This window comes from Hippocampus bargibanti, linkage group LG03 (assembly GCF_051943395.1).
Source record: "Hippocampus bargibanti isolate YZ-2025 linkage group LG03, ASM5194339v1, whole genome shotgun sequence".
NCBI classification, from domain to species: domain Eukaryota; kingdom Metazoa; phylum Chordata; class Actinopteri; order Syngnathiformes; family Syngnathidae; genus Hippocampus; species Hippocampus bargibanti.
In genome coordinates, this window is record NC_142736.1 from 2,676,104 (window position 1) to 2,694,855 (window position 18,752).

The following is an 18,752-nucleotide window of genomic DNA, read 5'->3' on the forward strand; positions in this document are numbered from 1 at the left end:
TGCACCGGGCTTCTTTTGTGTGTTCGCTGAAAGCTTTCTTGGGCTTTAATGCGGCAGGAAGGGTGATGTATTCATCCACCTCTGCCGTTACCCCTTTAAAATGAAGATGAATGCAATATGTGTGTATGTGTGTGTGTGTGTGTGTGTGTGTGTGTGTGTGTGTGTGTGTGTGTGTGTGTGTGTGTGTGTGTGTGTGTGTGTGTGTGTGTGTGTGTGTGTGTGTGTTCTGACAAATGACGCTGGTGCAATTCAACAGCAGTGTGTCCTCCCACAGACAATGGCCCAGTTACTCACAATGAGAAGAAACTGTGCAGACCTTTTTATTTCATTTACTTACTGAGTCGAAGCTTAATACGGGTGGTGGTGGTGGGGGGGGTGGGTAAATGAGCCCTTAGATGCACCGACCAAACTGAGTGCTTTTCTCATGAAGACATTTTAGGTAATTGTGTGGCAGAAAAAGTTTAGGCGAAGGATATTTTTAGTGGAAAAAAACATAAATGAATGGGCGCTGTATTTCGTGCTATGATGAGTCATCAAAATATTTGTTTTGACTACATCACAATTGTGTGAAAGCTTCCGCTTTTGTGAGATCAGTTGTAGGAAAGTTCCGATTGAGTGTCCTAAAAGGGTGTACGGGTGCACCCTATAGTGAGTGCTTGGATGTCATTGCTTCATTTACACCAGGGGTGACAAAGTCATTTTTTGCCGCGGGCCACATTGTAGTTATGGTTTCCTCTCGAGGGCCGTTATGAATTTGGGGAACCCATTAGAATGTTTAAATCCCGTCAAATATTACATATAGAGCGCACAGCAAGTTAATAAATAACTCATTTTCAAATCTGAAGTCAAGAATAATGACTTTTATTGCGGTTGACATCCAAAAATATGAAATTTTGGCTCAGATTTTAGCAATCATCATGGAATTTAACAAGTTTGATTTGCTTTCGCGGGCCCAAAAAAGGATGTGGCGGGCCGGATTTGGCCCGCGGGCCTTGACTTTGACACCTGTGATTTACACGGACAAGAGAATCATTAAAGGACAACTCCTAACTGACAACAGTAAAACGTTTTATAGCATCTAAAATACCCAAACCACGCAGGCTGATATTTTTAGTCAAATGCAAAACACAAATAAAAATGACTTAAAGTGTCCCAGAACTGCCACAAAATGAGCTCGAAAACTGGGTAGACTCAGAAAGTCCCACCCCCTTGTTCGTGACATTACGCTAGGATACTCCTTCACAAACTGCCTTGCTCCAGAATCAAAACAATGGCTTCAAAGAGTTCAAATTCGGAGAATATGCTTTCTTGTTACTCATCCACAGTACAGTACAGTTTTCTACTTTCATTTCTTTCATGACTTTGCTGCTGTGAAATGTAAATATCTCCACTGCGAGACTAATAAAGACAAATCCAATCCAATCCAGTTATGAATATGATTCACATAGTTCTGAAGAGGAAAGCATACATGTTTACAATCGATTAAAGAAGTCCGCCCGTATCGATTCGAGCCGTCTGGACTCCAACGTAGCGCCGAGAAAATGCACAAGAAGGCGCACAAGATGGCGCACAAGCTCCGTTGGAAATGGGCTGATTTGTCCGCTGGGAATTTGTGTCAACTCACACATTTTTCATGCATGTTACCGCAATTGGCTGCGACACACATCGATTCACCATTGCGTTATTTATGTAGTTTTCCTTCTAATTTCGCCATCAACACGGTGTTTTCGGACGAAAAAAAGTACCCAAAATGCATTGTGTGTCGCTTTCTCGGTCAGGGGCGTTCCCTACGTGACGTCACTTAGGACATTGTCATCAACTCAAAAACAAGACTTCATGAATATTCAGCGTGAGTCTTAAAACGTAAAATATCACTATATGCGGTGGAATCTTTGTGAAATACGCTCAGTAGAAGTAATTTGAAGTGATTTTTACAAATTATGGACACAACTTGGCCAGAGGCGTTTGTTGTCCTTTAAGGTTAATACTTCTGATATTTGTTGTTTTGTTGTTGTTGCTAGATTAATAAGAAAGATGGCTACCATGTTATCAGACGATGTGCAAAAATGTGTCCACTCCAGTGCCAGGGTTTTTGTCATTGTCACTCGAATTCTAGGACCCACAGAATATTGAGATTTAGGGCTACATCAATATTCAATGCAGCGTAACAAATCTTAGACTCTCTTCTTTAATCTGAAAAATAGAGTTATTTCCTAAATTATAGGAGCTTGAAATGAGGGCGGCTGTCCAAAATACAATGCAACACATGCATATTGGTTTATCAAGCGCTTTAACAACAGCTGAAGCTGGAACAAAGCGGCAACACGGAAAAGGGGGAAATTCTGCCCCCTTCTGGAAGGGGAAAAACATTGCTGGAGGTCTGACTCGCTCTTTATTATCACCCAAGGAAGAAAAAACAGAGCCGAACTAATTCAGGAATGGCGCTCTGTCATATTTTCAATTCCCGAATAAATTCATGGATGGGAGTGAATGAGTTAAGTAGATGATGCCATTTTGTTGTGTTTTGATGCCATGACAATAAAACAAAACTTGAATTTACCTACTTGATGGATGATCCGTGTATCCTCTCAAATCCCAGTGGAAGCTTGGGATTCTTCAGCGTCACATCCATAATGCACACAGAGTTCATGCTCAGAAACGAAGATGTTGATGCCGGACCAAAACAGCACATTTCACTGAAAAATAAAAGTAGCATATGATTAAAACATGTGAAGCTAACACAGATTTTTTTTAAAGGACAACCGACATCACTTTTTTGTTTCTTAACTGACATCAGAAAAACGTTTTGTAGCATCTAAAATACCCAAAAAACGCAGTATGATATTTTTAGTCAAATGCAAAACACCAATAAAAATGACTTAAAGTGTGCTGAAACTGCAAAAAAAAATGAAACCGGAAGCGGCCAGTTTCAGAAGGTCCCGCCTTCTTGTTCGTGGTGTCACCCCAAGACGTCTTGCCTTGCTGGAGAATCAAAACAATGGCTTTAGATTCGGAGAAGATACTTTCTTGTTACTCATCCAGTTATGAATATGATTCAAATAGTTCTGAATAGGAAAGCATACATGTTTGCAATCGATTAAAAAATGTACTCCGTGCCATTTTGAGGTATCTGAGGGCGAGAAATGTAGCACCAAAAATAGACAGAATATGGCGACAAAGCTCTGTGACAAAACTCTGTACACGGAGCTTTGTCGCCATCTTCTGCCTCTTTTTGGTGCTACACAAAGTTTTCAGACCAAACAAAGTTCAGCAAAATGCATTGACGTGATGGAAGGACTGCTACAATGTGTCCTTTTTTTTCGGTCAGGGGCGTTCCTTCAGTGACGTAACGTGAGGACTCGTCACCAACTCAAAAACAAGACTTCCGGAATTCAGCGCGAGTCTTAAAAGGTAAAATATAGCTATATGCGGTGGAATCTTTGTAAAATACGCTCAGTAGAAGTCATTTGAAGCCATTTTACAAATTATGGACACAACTTGTCCAGAGACGTCGGTTGTCCTTTAAGACTGATGTTCATGTTGAAATCAGGTAAATTCAAAAGACTATTTTTACAATATATTCATCGTAAGAGAATGAAGAGGTACTGTATTAATTCCAAAATTGTCAATGCGAGTGTAGCTAGCGAAGAATCACACTGATTGTTATACTTCTCGGTCGACTCATTCTCAAAAGTGTATTTATCTATATCTCACATCAAAAGTGAAATTTCACTCACTCGACTTTTCTCACAGTATTGGCTGGAAATGATATGTCTTCATTCTTTTATAAATGCTCAAGCTGTGGTGTGGCTTTGTGATCCATTGTGTAGTCTTGTCCAACGTTTACACACACCAAAAAAAAAATGCTTGTTGAAGAAAATCACAACGCCAAAGCATCGACTGAAATCGCTGGTCGCAAATGATACACAATACATGAAACCAAAAGCGCTTGCAAAGGCAAGGATTCATCGAACGCACACTACACGCAAAACAAAATCTCAAAAATCGAAATACGTGAAAACAGACGACAGCAGACTATGAATTGTATGGTGAGGTGGTGAAAACAACACCCAGTGGAGCTGCATGGGGTAACGAGGAACAGGTGCAACTGGTGGAGGGAAACATCCTTCTCTCCCAGCTGCAGCTCAAACACAAATCAAGACAGACATGACAATAACCACCAAAATTATGTATATACTATATATATATATATCATTAAATAGATTGATCGATCAATAGATATATAAACCATAATACAGTGCCGACCGACTCACCTCTCTCAATACTGAACATAGTCATGATGAATTATTCACCTTGTCAATATGGATAGCTAGCTAGTTAGCTAAGATACCTACACGGATCGATCGATCGGTCGCTAGATAGCTAGATAGCTAGCTGGATGGATGGATGGATAGATAGATAGATAGATGGATAGATAGATAGATAGATAGATAGATAGATAGATAGAAATAGATAGATAGCTAGCTCACAAGATAGATAGATAGATAGATAGATAGATAGCAAAATAGATAGCTATAGATAGATAGATAGATAGATAGATAGATAGATAGATAGATAGATAGATAGATAGATAGATAGATAGATAGATAGATAGATAGATAGATAGATAGATAGATAGATAGCAAGAGATCAAGTTAGCAAGTGATCAAGTGATCAAGATAGCTAGCTAGCTAGATCACGAGCTAGCGAGATAGCGAGATAGATAGATAGATAGATGGATAGATAGATAGATAGATAGATAGATAGATAGATAGATAGATAGATAGATAGATAGATAGATAGATAGATAGATAGATAGATAGATAGATAGATAGATAGATAGATAGATAGATAGATAGATAGATATCAAGGTAGATAGATAGATAGATAAATAGATAGAGATAGATAGATAGATAGATAGATAGATAGATAGATAGATAGATAGATAGATAGATAGATAGATAGATAGATAGATAGATAGATAGATAGATAGATAGATAGATAGATAGATAGATAGATAGATAGATAGATAGATAGATAGCAAAATAGAAAGAGATCAAGATAGCAAGAGATCAAGATAGCTAGCTAGCGAGATAGCGAGATAGATAGATAGATAGATAGATAGATAGATAGATAGATAGATAGATAGATAGATAGATAGATAGATAGATAGATAGATAGATAGATAGATAGATAGATAGATAGATAGATAGATAGATAGATAGATAGATAGATAGATAGATAGATAGATACCTGCGAGATAGCCTGCTAGATAGCTAGATAAGGGTCAATAGATATTTTTCCCTAAAATAAAAAAAAATGCCTGAGAATTAATCAAGTTACCCGATGAAGACGATAACATGTCATCAAAGTGAAACATTTACGACTCCAACGTCTGTTTACATGCAATGATTGCTTTCCATCTTAAAACACATTTTATGATCCTGGATCTAAACTTTACTGCGCTCATGCAGATGTTGCCCACTGGTCGCAAATGGCGGCGTGAATACAAATGCAATGTTGTAATCAGCCCTTTGAAGTTGGAAAAAGCACAGCGTTGCGGAATGGTTAATACGCAAACCCTGCTTTTCACAACGGTGAGCCCTCCACACTCTCTCTTGAAGCAATCTCTCCTTCTTCCTCCTCTGATATCTCTCCGATGACGATCAAGATCGGCAAATACATGCGATGAGATGTAGCGATCCGTGGGAAAAAAAGGGAGGAAGAGAGACCCCAGTAGGGAGGAGGCTGGATTATTGATTTAAAAAGGAAGGTATTGGAAGCAAGATGGTTGAAGAATCGTATGCAAGCGAGATCTTTTGATCCACTAGCTCATAAGCTGATTGCGTTACGGGGACTAGCGAATGCCATTTTGAATCATTGAGAGCTTGACAAGAGGCTTGAATGCGCATCAACAAACTTTTGTGTTTGTGTGGTTTTTCCGCCGTTGATTGTTAACCGTGAATGCACCAGCAGTACAAAAAATAAATAAAAATAAAGGACAACCGACTGTTAACGTTTCAGAGGTCCTCGCAAATTCACCCAAAATGATTTTTTGGTGTGTATTTTCATTTCACTTGGATATGCACACTTTTTACTCACTGTGTGGGTTTATGTGTGTGGGTGTGTGAGTGGTTAATGAGAGGAAAATATACCACCAAAAGCACATACCGCAAAAAGTAAAATGATATTTTACCAATTTCACTACAGAGGTGAGGACTTTGAATGTACCCATTCAGAAACCTCACTCCTGCTTTATTTCAGTTTCAAGTCTACTTTTTATTTCTTTGTTTTTAAAGAAGTTGAAGTGGGAAATGGGGTGACATTTAGTGTTCAAATGTAACACTAGTTCTCTAAACTTATCAGCAACGGTGGTCCTCACTCCTTATCTGGAGTTATCCAGACCTCACAAAACTATTGAAACAGGAATGTGTGTGTGTGTGTGTGTGTGTGTGTGTGTGTGTGTGTGTGTGTGGGTGGGGGGGGTGGGGGGGGGGGCATCTGTGAGCATGCATACCACTTTTGTGGGTTGCTTGTAATTGCAATCGGACAACCCCTGTTTATCCCGACCCTTAAATCGCACCTATTACGCCTCATTTCCAATTCCTGAGTTTGCACTCTGGGAACTCAACCGTATGAATAACGCTTCAAAAATGGATTTCTATGATTGTATTTATCTCATGGTGCTTTTATTAAGCCCTCCTACACCTTACTTTGGTCTCTGTGCTCTCAAAAAAGAAGAGCATTGCGTTGCGCTGGGAGCTTCCCCCACACCCTCCAGAGCCCACGCGCTACTATTGTTGCGCCTTATTTTGTCTCTAAATGTGCCTTTTAGAGGATGAAATGGCAATAACTGACACTAAATAAAGGAATAAAACAAAAGGCTCCATCTTAGGGGGTTCGTTTTGGGCACTAACGAAAGCCATTTTGTGCTCGGAACTTCGCTGCGGTGGCTCATTTGAGCATGCTTGAAATCTCCTGTTAAGGCAGTTTGTCACATTGACCCACTTTAAAATAGTAGAAAATTTTTTTTTTCTAAAAATGGAGAACATTTTTATGTGTTAAATTGAAGCCTTCAAGGACAACCGACACTTCCGGACAAGTTCTCTTTCTAAGCGCCTTTCAAAACTTTCAAGTACATCTTACAGTCACGGTATAGTCAGAAGCACTAAACAGGCTTCTGATTGGCTGCCGTGCCGAGTATGCAAATCTCCAAACGAACGTTTGTTTGGTGAACGTTTATTTGGCAATTTGCATTTTCGTTGATGTGCACAAGACAAGTACCTGCGTACACCAAATGGTCTCCTCTTCCCTTCATGACGGTCGCCATCCTGATAGATGGAAACTGAAGGCCTCAAGGCTGAGATGACGTGGCCTGGTGGCAGGGGAAGGTAGACCTTCAGACATGGTCTACTCTGCACCTGAACGCCACCTCCACATGTCAGGGAACAGGCTGACCAGGGCCCCCATGAACCCCAGGATCCTTGGATTCCTCCACGGTCCGTTTCAGAGATGACCAGGGGCCCTGCCCTATGAGGGACCTGATCGAGAACAACAATGAGATTTTGTCAGATGGACCTTGTTTCCAAAATGCTGATGAAATGAATGTTGAAGATGAAAGTCAAACTTTGACTGCTAAATTTAAAGGACAACCAACGCCAAGTTATGTCCATAATTTGTAAAATGGCTTCAAATGACTTCTACTTAACATATTTTGCAAAGATTCCACCGTATATAGCGATATTTTACGTTTTAAGACTCGCGCTGAATGTTCCGGAAGTCTTGTTTTTGACTTGGTGACAACTTCTCACGTCACGTCACGGAAGGAACGCCCCTGACCGAGAAAGGACACGTTGTATCACGTCAATGCATTTTGCGGTCTGAAAACTTCATGTTGATCCGTGTTGATGGTGAAATTTAAATGAAAACATAAATAACGCGATGGTGAATCGTTGTGTGTTGCACTGAGCATCTATTTGATATTCGCTGACAAAAATTCTAAGGAAACAAATCACCCGGTTTCCATGGAGCTTTGTCGCCATCGTCTGCCTCTTTTTGGTGCGAGTTTCCCCCCTCCCAGATCCCTCAAAATGACACGGAATAAATTCTTTAATCGATTGCAAACATGTATGCTTTCCTCTTCAGAACTATTTGAATCATATTCATAACTGGATGAGTAACAAAAAAAGCATGATCTCCGAATCTGAAGCCATTATTTTGATTCTCGATCAAGGCAAGACGTCTTGGAGTGACACCACAAACAAGGAGGAGGGACCTTCTGAAACTGGCCATTTCCGGTTTCATTTTGAAGTAGTTTTTGGACACTTTAAGTCATTTTTATTGGTATTTTGCATTTGACTAAAAATATCATACTGCGTGTTTTGGGTATTTGAGATGCTATAAAACGTTTTTCTGATGTCAGTTAGGAAACGGCTTTGTGACTGATTAATGGATTTGGTGGTGGTGGTGGGCGTGGGATTCTTTTGTAAATAGCCACTGGTGAGTCAGGCGGACGGGTGCCTCTGGTGATGGTAGGAAAACACCTGCAAATTCAATCAGATCCCGGCGAGCCCACAGTGGCCTAATTTGCCACTGCCGCAGCATTAAGAGCCACCGATGGACTAATGGTGCCAGATTAGAGTCACTTAGTGGGAGATTGGTGTTCACCCGACATTTTACTCAACGAGCGGCACAGTGCTGATTGGCCGACTGCGATGATGTGGCGCCGTCCAGTATTGGATATTAGCAAACAGTGGGAAACTGCGAATGACATAATGTGTTTTATCTCATCGGAATACAAGAAAAGCTTCTTATTACCTCCACCAAGGAGCTTGTGTGCGGCTCTGAAGTTGGGCTCAGCGAACAGATGAAGGATTAACTTGCCATATATGTTTATGTATATATATTTCATCAGCATTAAACACTTGATGAGGAACGTAGCCTTCTTCTTTCACCATCTTGAGGCATGATCCCTTGTAGGTGCTTTTCCTGCGATAATTTTACCTAGTTCCTCATCAATTGTGTTCTGTTTAGCTGGGTTGATAGCTTTTTGCATCAAGTGTACAGATGGCTTGTGCCTGGATAATGGGAATTTTAACCTTGCAGTCTACACTCTGCCTTTGAACTATCAAAGTTGAAATGAGTCCAAATTTCACAGTTTTCTATCCATTTTGTCACTCTCTCTCTCTGTCGTCTGCCTGTCTATTTAATGTTGAAACCACCTCCCCTCACTGCAGCGTTCTTGACCAATCACGTGGCTTTAACTGAAGACTGGGGGCGGGGAATAGAGGACAAAAAAATGCCAGCAGCCATTTTGTTTTTGGGAGAACGGCTTCACTCTCTCTCTGTCTGTAAACCCCGCCGCTCACTGCTGCATTCTTGACCAATCACGTGGCTTTAACCGACGACTGGGGGTGGGGAATAGAGGACCTCCATGTAAGTCCGCCTTATTTAAAACAACATAAGAAGAAGAGAAAGAAGAAAGCAGAAGAAAAAAGTAGACAAAAGATCCTCCCGTCAGGCCTGGATGAGAGGAAATGATTTAGAGGGGGAAAGGGAGAGACACTTTGGCCTAATATGAGCAATTACACTTCACACCACGGGCATCCAGTTGTCAAATGAAGCGGCTGAAGCTTTCATATTTCTGCAAATAGACTCTGTGCCTGTGCAGTTATTTACACCGACTCTTTGTGTGGGTGTTTTTGTGTGAGATGGGCATTGGAAGGCATCGAAAAAAGGTATCAAAGTATTAAATGGCATGCTCACCAGAATAGTGGTACATAGCTAGCTAGCTAGCTAGCTGGCTATCTATTAGCTAGCTGGCTATCTATTAGCTATCCAGTGGCTATCTATTCAAAGTCAAAGTCAGCTTTATTGACAAATATGCTAATATGTATGACATACAGCACAGATGAAATTAATGTAAATGTAATAAAAAAACATTAGCTATCTATTGCCTATCTATTAACTAGCTAGCTTTCTATTTGAGTTGATTCATATATATATATATATATATATATATATATATATATATATATATATGTAATTTTCTGTGTATATATATATATATATATATATATATATATGACTTACTTATATATTCATCTGACTTACGACCGAGTTCTGTTCCGATATATATATATTCATAATATATATATATATATATGTCGCGGTTGTATCCGGGTTGTCGTATGTCGAACCGGTCGTAAGTCGGATGTTACCTGTATATTTTTTGGTTCGAATCAAAATTCAGTAAAGTCTCGTTATATCGATATCGGATATATCGATAGTCCCGTTACAAAAATTTCTCCGAGGAGAAATTCATGTGACAAGCAGTTATATCGATATTATTTCTATGCACGCACGGAGAAAATTACATGCAAACAGGGTCGGATATATCGATAGTCCCGGTTATATCGATATTTTTTCGGACTCCCTTGAATATCGATATAACGAGACTTTACTGTATGTCAATATTTTGACACCCCTCCCCCTTCCCAAACTGGCCCCAATGTGAAATGCTTTTCAAAAACACATAAATAGAGACTTACACTTTATAAATTAGTGAACTTGATTCAAAACAAGACATCATGACACATCGACAAACGAACATAGGCACACGCAAACAATCACAACCAGGGATAATTTTGTGTTTATTCGATGAGCCTGGTGTGCATGTGTTTGGAATGTGGGAGGAAACCGGAGTTCCTGGAGAAAACCCACGCAAGCACATGGAGAGCATGCAGACCCAGACACGGAAAAGCCAAAGCCAGAATCGAACCTTCCATCTCTGCACTGCAAATCAATAAAATTTTTTCTTCAGCCGTCATCTGTACTTCTTGAAGGTGTCGGACGTTTCACTCCTCATTCGAAAAGCTTCGTCAGCCAACTAAATTTGTGCTGCTAGCTCTGCCACCTTTATATATCCCTAATGGACAGAGGTGGCGGTGCCAGACCTTTGCTTTGATAGGTCCCTGCTCTAAGGTTGGGAGGACCAGTGGACTACTCCCTGAAGCTAATCTGATTACTTCTTTTGTCCTGTCTGACTATGTCCTATGACTGGCTCTGATTGCCCCATTCGCCCTGGTAATGCATCCAGAGCGAATGGGGCAATCTAGCGATACCTCTGAAGAAGTGATCAGATTAGGTTCAGGGGACCTATCACTTCTTCAGAGGTATCGATAGATTGCCCCTAGATTGCCCCATTCGCTTTGGAAGTATTACCAGGGCGAATGGGGCAATCAGGGCCAGTCATAGAACAAAGTCAGACAGTACAAAAAAAAAGTGAACAGATTAGCTTCAGGGAGTAGTCCACTGCTCCCGCCAACCTTAGAGCAGGGACCTATCAAAGCAGAGGTCTAGCTCCACCACCTCTGTCCATATATAGAGCCAGAGCTACCAGCACAAATTTAGTTCACTCACGAAGCTTTTCGGATGAGGTGCGAAACATCCGACACCTTCAAAGAAGTACAAATGACAGCTGAAGACACCTTTTCATCGATGGACCACTCCTGTACGACTGAGAGTTTACACAGACGTCTGCACTGTGAGGCCGATGTGCAAACCAGTCGACCACTGAGCCCCTTTACACCCTCGTCGACCTCCCTCTACATCTCCTATGTTTTATTCATTGAATATTCTCATCAGAATACATAAAGTACAATCTCAGGACCCCATCTAACAATCACCTATGGTCCATTGTTCGCCCACCAGCAACTACATGCTCCCCGCTGCTGTTCTTCTTCCATCTCCCTGTCCGTCCATCCCATTCCGAGGTGGTTGCTATGCAATCCCCGTTTCCGCCGCAGGGATTGAGAACCAGATGTGTTTCTTCAGCAAAAGACCATCACTCTCTCTAATTAGCTTCTCTCAAATCACCTTTGTGGCTCTTTCCCCCTGCATCAGCCCGCTCCTAATTTTAACGACACTGCTTGAAATATTAGCGACGCTCTTTTGTCCGGCTTGTTACACAGGGAGACAAATTAGTTTGAACTGAGATGTTTGTTTGTCCTTCTACTCTTATCTTTCTCCTGTGTTAAGGAGGACTTTGCACAATCGTCACTGATGAGTGTTGATAAGGAAAATCCGACCAGATTGGTCAATGGCAGACATTTGCAAAAAAAAAAAAAAAAAAACATGGATGTGTAATAGGCTGTCAAATGAAAAACAAAGTAATGTAGTTTATTCCATACATTGAAAAAATGAAAATTGTAAAGAGCAATACATTGGGGAGACTGAACAAATTCTCATAAAAAGACTTCACAACATCGCAGGGATAATACTAGCGGGCCTCAATCGGCAGTAAATATGCACCTAACAGCTAGCAACCACTCATTTGACGACAGTGAGGTTAAAATATTAGCAAAAGAAAATAGATGGTTTGTAAGGGGAGTAAAAAAAGCTATTTTCATAAAACAGCAAAACCTCTCACTAAATTGCCATGGTGGGGTGAGGTCCAATTTCGATCGTTCGTACAACAGACTTCTAAGGCACCATAGGTATGGGGCAATCAGGCCAGTCGTAGACATCATACTCAGGCAGGACAATAGAAGTAATCAGTCAGGACAATAAAAGTTATCAGTGTAGCCACAGGGAGTAGTCCTCTGCTCCCCCCAACCTGAGAGCCGGAATCAATCATTGCATAGACTGGCACAACCACATCTGGACAGTAGGGATATATATATATATAGGGCTGAAACTACCAGCAAAAGATTTTAGTTCGCTGACGAAGCATTTTGGATAAGAAGCGAAACGTCTGACACTATCTTTGTGATTGCTTTATTTCCTGTATATGGTAGCTGACCATGTTACGTGCTTGTCAGAGATGTTCGATCGGACACTGTGGACAAAGGCTCGAACACAGAAACATTGTCTTTTACTGACGGCAGGAGACGCAGCCATTCATGACAGACGCCTGAATTCTGCAGCCCTCTGCCAAGCTATTTATTGAGAGTATATGCAAATTTAGTGATACATTAGTAAAACATCGTTTTCTTGATTAGAATACCACACCTATTGAGTTCTAAGCACAAACAGGTTTAGGCAATAAAACATTGTATTTTCCATGAACTGATAAATTTGTAACCTGGCTAATGAGCTCTTCCTGTGAAGGAGTTTCAAGTCGTAAATTACTCCTGTGATAAAGAAGTTTCCCAAGTCCGAAATTCTGTCCAGATCTCCTAGATGAAGATGACAGTTTAACAAGCGGTGTCTGTTGACCTCAGATTAACCCCGGGGTTCTCTGTGCTTCAATTGTGTATGCGAGTCACACATGTTGACTAAGCATACACACTAAGCATGAAACGTTTAAATATGATATCGCTTGACTCCTGAAATATTTCAAACTTTTTACATCTGAAAAGAAAGATTCAACTCTTATTTCCAGGACTAGCTTAAGATTTAAAGAATAGGGTTTCACATAGGCTTTCATATTAAAACCAGGGGTTAGAGTTTCAAAGCATGGTTTCAAGTTACCACAAAAAGTCACATGATGAGGTTACAGTGAGGGCAATGCTGGGAAAAAAAATGTAATGAGCCAATGTACATTCGAAAGCTCTCGCATGTCCTCCACGTGCATGATGAATTATGATTTGTGAAGGCAAGGACAATGGCGGCGAGTTCACAAATGAAGGAGGCAGGCTGTAATTGGGTCAGTGCTTATTGCCTGCCACACACCTGAACCGGCTGTAAACAGCGCTCATCCATTATGGATGTGGCGCACTCTAAACATACACACACACACACACACAATAACCGTAATCACGGCATCATGAGAGCGCTGATCACTTTTCAAAGTGTCAGACTGCAATTTGTAATCTCGGCAGGCATTTTTTTTTTCTCGTTCTTTTTCTCCGCTGGGCACCAAATCAAATACAGCATAAAATAGCAATTTGCACTTTCAAGGCCATCCATAACGATACCCCCGGCCATGTCTTTCGAACCTCCTTAGCATGGCGACACTCTCGCTTCTACGGATCTTCATAATCACTTCACATCTTCTGTACTCTCCGTCCGTTGCGTCAAATCCACGTCATTAGAACCATCTGACCTCAGTAACATAGACTCATTCAATCTAGAACTGTGGTTCTTATCTTCTGAATGTACTTCACTCTTAATGTGTTTATATATGTCCTAAAATATCCCAGCCGTCTTTGGGAAGTGGCCGGGGTACAACTTGAACCGGTAGATATCTCATTCTTGCCAGCCTGCCTAATGTTAGCGCTCTCCACAGAGATAGAAGCATTGTGCTAGCTAGCAATGAGCTACGGCTAGCTCTAAAGACTGAGGGACGGACCAAGGAACCAAGGGATGGGCCGAGGGACCGACCGAAGGACCCATCGAGGGACCGACCGGCCGAGGGACCGATCGAGGGACCGACCGACCGAGGGACCGACCAACCGAGGGGCCGACACAATGCATTTTGGGTACTTGGTTTGGTCTGAAAACTTCGTGTTGGTCCGTGTTGATGGCGAAATTAGACGGAAAAAAACATAAATAACGCAATGGTGAATCGTTGTGTGTTGCACCAAGACTACTATTTGATACTAGTTGACACAAATTCCCAGCAGACAAATCAGCCCATTTCCAACGGAGCTTGGGCGCCATCTTGTGCCTTTTCTGGGCGCTACATTGGAGTCCAGACGCCTCAAAATGAGACGGAAGGACTTCTTTAATCGATTGCAAACATGTATGCCTTCCTCTTCAGAACTATTTCAATCATATTCAGAACTGGATGAGTAACAAGAAAGCATCTTCTTCGAATCTGAAAACATTGTTTTGATTCTAGAGCAAGGCAAGACGTCCTGGCGTGACATCACGAACATGGGGGCGGGACCTTCTGAAACTGAAACTTTCTGAGGTCATTTTGAAGTACAGTAAAGTCTCGTTATATCGATATTTAAGGGAGTCCGAAAAAATATCGATATAACCGGGACTATCGATATATCTGACCCTGTTTGCATGTGATTTTCTCCGTGCGTGCATAGAAATAGTATCGATATAACCGGGACTATCGATATATCCGATATCGATATAACGAGACTTTACTGTAGTTTTGGGACACTTTCAGTCATTTTTATTGGTGTTTTGCATTTGACTAAAAATATCAGCCTGCGTGTTTTGGGTATTTTAGATGCTATAAAACGTTTTTCTGATGTCAGTTAAGAAACAAAAAAATGGTGTCGGTTGTCCTTTAAAGTTTTTAAAAATAACATTTACATTTATTCCAATTTGGGTTTTACACGAATGTTTTAAGGATGGGACATGGTTTCAAATTTAAGGTTTCAAGTACGGATTTGTGCTGACAATTTAGCGTTTCAAGCTGCTTCTGTTTTCAGGAGGTTCGGCATTTGCATTTCAAATGTGGGTTCACGTTTCAAATGAAGCTTTTTAAGCAATGGATAATGTTTGAAAGTCGGGTTTCCAGCCAGCTTTGGGGTCAATAAGAAGAGTTTCTGAAGCCTTTTAGAAAAAAATCATTTTCAGAAAAGGGGCTGAGGAAAAGAATCTTTCTTTTTTTCCTCATGGACTGTTGCCATAATGATTTGCAGTCAAAGCCCCCACGGAGCTGCAGTCTATTCAAATAGCGGGCACTCCCACCCGCCAGCCTCTGGCAGGGAAAAACTATCGCGGCTTCACCATAAAAGCTCATCTTCCGCTCGGCAGGTGCGCCGGTGTAAAAACTCGACATGCTCTTAGCTCAAAATAAGCTGAAAATGTCTTTTTTTTCTCCCGTCTCTTCACGTGTTACAAAATAGTTTTTCTGTTTTTTCAGAGATGGAAATGCCATTCGTAAATTCACTCGTTCTTAAATTGATAAAACCGGTTGGAGTTTATTCTGACGAGGGAAAAGGAGCCTGAGAGCAGCAGAGCAAGGTTAGCTAAGTGTCACGGTTTTCAAAGGGGTGATGGCAGTTGTGGATCACAAAAAGCGGGCAGGAGGGAGCAGCAGATTGTATTGGAGAAATTGTATTAAAATAAAATCAACAGGAACAAAATCTAAAACGTTAAAATCATTTGAACAGAGAAATACAAAGTATCAAAAGAAAAACCAACAGTAAAAGTCTGCCAAGATGAAACAAACACATGCACAGCATACAATGCATACAATTGCATACACAAAGCGTACAATGACCCGACACTGAATGGTCGTGCCGGGAGTCCTTTTAACTGTCACTGATTGGGAACGACCAGCACCTGCGAGCCAGCAGCCAGGGCTGACAGCGCTACCCGTTGGTCGCCAATCCGAACGTGGCAGTCCGCCACTGATCGGGACAACCAACACCTGTGCAGGTGCAGGCGGGGCCGACAGCGCCACCCGTTGGTCGCCAACCAGATCATGACACTAAGCATGTTCGCGGCTGTTATGTTTACTGAGATTGTATGTATCAAAAGCACTTAGGATAAAAAAGATAATTGTTGACAAACCTTTTCATCGATGCACCACTCCTGTATGACTGAGAGCTTACACAGACATATCTCAATATTGTGAAAAGTCAACTCAAAAGTCGATGAAAAGGTCTCGTCAGCCGTCAGCCTGTACTTCTTTGAGGGTGTCGGACGTTTCGCTTCTTAGCCAAGAGGCTTCGTCAGCGAACTAAAATCTTTTTCTGGTAGTTTTGACCCTCTATATATCCCTACTGTCCAGACGTGGCGGAGCAGAGGACTACTCCCTGCGGCTACACTGATTATTTCTATTGTTCTGACTGAGTATGGGGTCTACGACTGCCCTGATTGCCCCATTTGCTCTGTTGTCACCCCATCAACATAACTAAGCCTATGTTGCCTAAGAAGTCTGTTGTACGAACGATCCCAATTGAACCTCACCCCACCACGGCGATTTAGTGAAGGGTTTTGCTTTTTTTTATGGAAATAGCTTCTTTTACTCCATCGATGAAAAAGAGATACTCTCATATCTCCCGTCCCACGTAAATCCGCTTCAATTCAGGGCGCGGTTATTTTCTCTTATGCATTTACGGTAATTTGAAAGCAAAAAAGACACATGGTGCCTCGAAGCCTGCCAACATCTCGCACCGTTATTTTCAAAGCCGACGCCGCAAAGTGGAGCTTACCATAGAAACAGATGCACGGCTCAAGGTCAACCTCGAGCCAGGGTAGACGTGCGAGGAGAAACAATGCGCTCACCAAAATGCGCCTCAACCATGGAGCCTCCTTAAGCTACAGTTGTTTGTGCTGCACCCGTCGACAAGTGGTCTTGCATTGTAATCGTGGCATAAATAGGAACCCGCTAACTTGGTCTCCAAGCTGATTGACCTACATCGGGCCCACTGATGCCACGTGTTGTTTTAACCCGCTTGGTGATTGTGCAAACAACGACGCAAAGCATATTGAAAAATCAACGTGTAAAAAAACTTTGTAAGCTCTCAGTCATACAGGAATGGTCTATCGATAAACCTCTCTAGCTAGCTAGTCCTTACCTCTCTAGCTAGCTAGTCCAAACCCCTCTAACTAGCTAGTCCAAACCCCTCTAGTGAGGTAGCTAGTCCAAAACATCTAGCTAGCTAATCCAAACCGCTCTAGATAGTTAGTCCAAGCCCCTCTAGCTAGTTAGTCCAAACCCCTCTAGCTAGCTCGTCTAAACCCCTCGAGCTAGCTCGTCCAAACCCCTCTAGCTCGCTAGTCCAAACCCCTCTAGTGAGGTAGCTAGTCCAAAAACATCTAGCAAACTAATCCAAACCGCTCTCGCTAGCTCGTCCAAACCCCTCTAGTGAGGTAGCTAGTCCAAAAACATCTAGCAAGCTAATCCAAACCGCTCTAGATAGTTAGTCCAAGCCCCTGTAGCTAGTTAGTCCAAACCCCTCTAGCTAGCTCGTCTAAACCCCTCTAGCTAGCTAGTCCAAACCCCTCTAGCTAGCTAGTCCAAACCCCTCTAGTGAGGTAGCTAGTCCAAAAACATCTAGCAAACTAATCCAAACCGCTCTAGCTAGCTCGTCCAAACCCCTCTAGTGAGGTAGCTAGTCCAAAAACATCTAGCAAGCTAATCCAAACCGCTCTAGATAGTTAGTCCAAGCCCCTCTAGCTAGTTAGTCCAAACCCCTCTAGCTAGCTCGTCCAAACCCCTCTAGCTAGCTCGTCCAAACCCCTCTAGCTAGCTCGTCCAAACCCATGTAGCTAGGTAGTTTGCAGAGACATTTTTTGGACATTAAGTGATGTATAATCTTCGCCAAAAGAGCAATTTAGACTTTAACTTTTCACTTATTCTGTTTTTTTTCTCTCTTCGTGCCTCAGGCAGCCCACGAGCAACGTTTCCAAGATGAAGATGTGTTTAATTGGAGAGGAAAGAAATGAGCGGAAAATCATCTGTGAGGATTTCTCTTTATTTTGGTGTCATCGTCTGGCTATCGCGACGGGTTTGTCGGGAGGCAGGTTCGCTTTGGAAAACGAATGACATCCAAAAAGAAAGCTGGGAAATTGACTTCTGACCAATCCCGAGTACAGTGATACCTTGCTTTACGAACCCCTTGGTGTACGAACATTTCGGTTTACGAACGTTAAATTTATGAAAATTTTACCTTGGCATACAAACTATTTTTCGTGACACACACGGAGCGCCACAATGAGTGACGGTTTCCTATGGGAAATTAATTTTTGGGATAAACACTTTTCGCCTTACACACTCTGTCGGGGAAACAATTAAATTCGTAAGACAAGGTATCACTGTACACAAAATATACCTGACAGCAGCTCCTGTATTTTGTTTTTCTACTTCTTCCTTTCCTTTCCTCTTCCTTCCA

At 41.7% G+C, this 18,752-nt stretch overlaps 1 protein-coding gene across 1 annotated transcript in view; it reads right to left on the bottom strand.

Moving 5' to 3' along the window:
* cdh8 (cadherin 8) overlaps positions 1–18,752 on the bottom strand; it is a 213,228-nt gene that overhangs the window by 160,354 nt on the left and 34,122 nt on the right. The window contains 2 exon segments of the mRNA XM_088991493.1: positions 2,561–2,696; positions 7,285–7,541. The gene's annotated coding sequence lies outside the window, so the exon portion shown is untranslated.